General features: G+C 37.9%; 1 pseudogene; it reads left to right on the top strand.

The window, feature by feature from the left end:
- Positions 1–1,900: 1,900 nt before the first annotated feature.
- LOC116764953 lies at positions 1,901–2,295 on the top strand (annotated as a pseudogene).
- Positions 2,296–4,914: the final 2,619 nt, after the last annotated feature.

The raw sequence follows: 4,914 nt of genomic DNA, 5'->3' as shown, positions 1-4,914 counted from the left end.
TTGTAATTAAGAATCAGGATGCTCACAAAGATATGAGTGAAAAAATTAAAAAATAATATAAAATAGGACGCAAATTAAATGTGGTAAAATTTTAAACATTTGAGTGTAGAAAAAATAGAATTAATTTCATGTTGAGATGTAACATGAATGGGGAAGAAAGGGAGAAAAGGTAATATTTTCATATTGCATAAGATGATACTTCTAAAACTTGATACAACAAAAAATACAGATTTAAGTTCTTATTTTAAGTCACAAAAATAATAGAAAACTAAAAATGGTATAAATCTGAAACTCTAAGAGGAGGGAAAAAAGACAAAGTTACAAATGATTTACATCTTCACCTGTCATATTAGAGGTTATTAGATATTGTCTAGTATTTCTAAATGAAGGAAAGAGAAAACCAAGCATGTTTTCTTTTTTTTTTTTTTTTAATATTCTTTTATCTTTAAACCCCACATTTGTTTATTTATTTATTTTTGGCTGTGTTGGGTCTTCGTTTCTGTGCGAGGGCTCTCTCTAGTTGCGGCAAGTGGGGACCACTCTTCATCGTGGTGCACGGGCCTCTCACTATCGTGGCCTCTCTTGTTGCAGAGCACAGGCTCCAGACGTGCAGGCTCAGTAGTTGTGGCTCACGGGCCCAGCCGCTCCGCAGCATGTGGGATCCCCCCAGACCAGGGCTCGAACCCGTGTCCCCCGCATTAGCAGGCAGATTCTCAACCGCTGCGCCACCAGGGAAGCCCCAAGCATGTTTTCTTGAACCATAGCATCAAGCACCAGAAGAGGCTGCTTCTGAAGAATGGGTCTGGGAATGAGAAGGGAAGTAGAACTAGTATTTCTATATTTCTTGATTTGTTACCAAATTCAAGAATTGCTCTGATAAAAAATATTTTTGACCAAAGTTAATGGATATAGGCAAAAATTCATATAACACTTGGTGTAAAAGATTCAAGAGGCAATATATGATTTGTTCACCACAAAATTTCAATCACCCAGTGTCTGACATGTAGTAGATCTTAGTAAATAAGACATAAAGAGCTCTTACAAATCAATAAGATAAGAACATCATCCAAATAGAAAAATTGGTAAAATACATAAATAGATAGTTCAGAAAATAATTACACATGGCCAATAAACATACTTAATGTTCAATCTCAGTAGTAACGCAAGCTAAACCTACAGTGAGTTATCACTTTTCCCTTGTCAAATTGGAAATATTTTATAATAATGCCTGCATGTATAGAAGTTGTGAGTCAAAACTCTCGTGTGCAACCAATTTAGGTATAAATTGATTTTTTTAAAAAAATCAAGGAAGAGAAAGAATTCTTAAATATTTATACTTTTGACGTAGCACCCTTATTTCTGGAAATCAACCCTAATGAAATAACACAACATGCTATAAAAGATTAATGTATAAGGTATGTTTCCCAGTCCTATTTAACAGAGTGAAAATTAGCATCAATCCAAGTAGTCAACAATAATGGTTAAATAAATGTACAGCCACATGAGAGCATATTATTTAATAATTAAAATGTCATTACAAAATATATGTAATCAAATGGAAATATTCGTGATATGATAAATGAAGAAATCAGAATACAAAGTAGCATATATACACCAATTTTGTGTGTGTGAGTGCATGGGTGTGAAAAAATTGCAGAGGGAAAACTTTAGTATTTCAAAATGTTAATAATGGTTATTTCTGGATAATAGTGATACAATTTATTATTCTTTTTTTTTTGTATTTTCCACATTTTCTACAAGACTTATTTTTAGAAATGAAAACAACAGAGTGCAGTGGGGTGGCAAGGGAAGGTGGGAGAAGACCACACCGGGTTCCCGCCACTGCTGCCACCATTGTGCCAGCTCTTCGGGCCTCAACGAGGCGGGGTGGCGCCCCAGAATGGGAGACAAGCCAGTTTGGGAGCAGACTGGCTCCAGCTTCATTCAACATTACTACCAGTTATTCGATAACGACAGAACCCAACCACACATATTGACGCGACAAGTTATATTGAAGCGACATGTCTTACTTGGGAAGGACAGCAATTCCAGGAGAAACCTGCCACCGTGGAGAAATTGTCTAGCCTTCCGTTCCAGAAAATCCAGGACAGCATCACAGCACAGGACCATCAGCCCAGGCCAGATAGCTGCATCATCAGCATGGTTGTGGACCAGCTCGAGGCCGATGAAGACCCTGTCATGGGGTTCCACCAGATGTTCCCATTAAAGAACATCAGTGATGCTTGGGTTTGCACCAATGACACGTTCAGGCTTGCCCTGCACAACTTCGGCTGACCTCCTCCCTCCTCTTCCTGATACTATTCACACTCCTCCAGATGCTCCAAATATCATGCACAAATGAGCAGGGCCACGCTGGGAGCGGGCAGGTGCGCTGCTGCTACTGAGGCATTGCACATGATGTTTGAACGCCTAGACTGGTTGCATCTGACAGGAGAAGTCTGTGTTGTACCAGCCCACGCCTTGGAAAGACTTAAGTAATGCAAAAGGTTGTCTTTTTTTTTTTTTTTAATCTACTGACAAGTTGCTCTAGTAACCCAAAGAAGTGAAGGAGAAAGCAGCTGCCTCACGGCCCAGATACTGATTTGTTCAGGTGTTTCATTGCCTCATGATACAATAAAACCACGAAAATTTTCTTAACAACAAAGAAATAAAAATAACAACAAATGGTACATCATTAAAAGTTAATGGAGGGCTCCCCTGGTGGCGCAGTGGTTGAGAGTCCGCCTGCTGATGCAGGGCACACGGGTTCGTGCCCCAGTCCGGGAAAATCCCACATGCCACTGAGCGGCTGGGTCCACGAGCCATGGCCGCTGAGCCTGCGCATCCGGAGCCTGTGCTCCGCAACGGGAGAGGCCATGACAGTGAGAGGCCCGTGTACCGCAAAAAAAAAAAAAAAAGAAAAAGAAAAAGAAAAAGTTAATGGAATTTTACTTCTGGTGATGGCAGAGTAGCTGATATTGGATGAAAACTCCTGCAGATAAAATCATAAACACTGGAAAAAATGAGAGAAAACAAGTCCAGAAACAGCAAGAAACTGGAAGAGAGTTACCTTTAAAACAGAAAAATTAACTTGGTAACTTTGCATTTATTCAACTTTTCATGTGAGGGAAGTCCTCATTCTGCACAGTGTGGGATGTCTGGACCTTAGGCAGAAAGCATGGGTCTTACTGGCCTGGTTTTAGGACTGTCATAGTACCTAGAATCTATTAAAGGATACCTGGAAAAGAGAGAGCCACAGTATGGGGAAGTCCAAAATTCTGCATTTAAAATCTGCCCAAAGCCTTGGTTGACCCCTGATCTATGAAGAGCTGAGACCCCTTAGTGTCTTACAGAAAGTGACAGATTGTTACAGCTTTTAGCTACCGCCATCTGTAAGGAGCTAGCTTTTAGAGTTTGAGTCCAAGCAGATTAATTCCAGATAAAACAATTACAAACATTCTCCAGGGGAAGATAACAATTTAGTCTCTAGAATGTTTCATACACAATTTTCTGTTTAAAAACAAAAGTTCCTAGATAAGCAAAACAGAGAAAATTATGATTCATGCTGAAATGAGATATCAGCCATCAGGAACCAACTGAAATATACAGGGAGGTCAGAATATACAGGAGCTATTTTGTTATAAATATGTTCAAGGATTCAGAGGAAACTATAGAGCAAAAAAATAGAGAATTTCATCAGAGAAATAAAAACCACAAAAAATGGAGACCCAGTAGTACAATATGTGAAATTTTAAAAATTAGTGGATGAGGACAGCCACATGCAAAAGAAATGAAACTAGACCACTATCTTACACCATACATAAAAATTAACTCAAAATGGATTAAATACATGAATATAAGACCTGAAACCATAACACTCCTGGAAGAAAACATAGGCAGTTAGCTCCTTGACATAGGTCTTGGCAATGATTTTTTGAATTTGATACCAAAAGCAAAGGCAACAAAAACAAAAATAAACATATGGGACTACCACAAACTAGAAGTTTCTGCATAGCAAAAGAAACCATCAACAAAATGTAAAGGCAACTTACTGAATGGGAGAAAATATTTTCAAATCATATTTATGATAAGGGATTAATGTCCAAAATACACAAAGAATTCATACAACTCAATAGCAAAAACAAACAATCCAATTAAAAAATGGACAGAGCATCTGAATAGACATTTTTCCAAAGAAAACATACAGATGGCCAACAGGCACATGAAAAGATGCTCAACATCACTAATTATCAGGGAAATGCAAATCAAAATCACAATGAGATATCACCTCACACTTGTTAGAATGGCAATTCTCAAAAAAGACAAGAAATAACAAGTGTTGGCAAGAAATAACAGGTGTTGGCAAGAACACTTGTGCACTGTTGGTGGGAATGTAAACTGGTGTAGGCACTACGAAAAACAGTATGGAGGTTCCTCAAAAAATTGAAAAATAGAACTACCATATGGTCTAGCAATTCCACATCTGGGTATTTATCTGAAAAAAACACAAACATTAATTTAAAAAGATATATGCACACCTGTGTTCATCACAGCATTATTTACAATAGCCAACATATGGAAGCAACCCAAGCACCTCTCAGTAGATGAACAGATAATGAAGATGCGGCATATATAAAACATAGAATATTAGCCATTAAAAAGGAAATCTTGCCATCTGTGAAAATATGGATGGACCTTGAGGGTATTACACTAAGTGAAATAAATCAAACAGAGGAAGACAAATACCATGTGATTTCACTTATACATACAATCTAAAAAAAAAAAAATGAACAAACAAAACAAAACTCATAGATACAGAGAACAGATTGGTGGTTGCCAGAAGGGAAGGGGATAGAGGGTAGGAGAAATACATAGGTCAAGAGGTACAACCTTCAAGTTATAAAATAAATAAGT

Source organism: Phocoena sinus, chromosome 14 (genome assembly GCF_008692025.1).
Source record: "Phocoena sinus isolate mPhoSin1 chromosome 14, mPhoSin1.pri, whole genome shotgun sequence".
Lineage (NCBI taxonomy): Eukaryota > Metazoa > Chordata > Mammalia > Artiodactyla > Phocoenidae > Phocoena > Phocoena sinus.
Note: the sequence above shows the minus strand (reverse complement) of the source record. Positions and strands in the feature narration are given on the sequence as shown.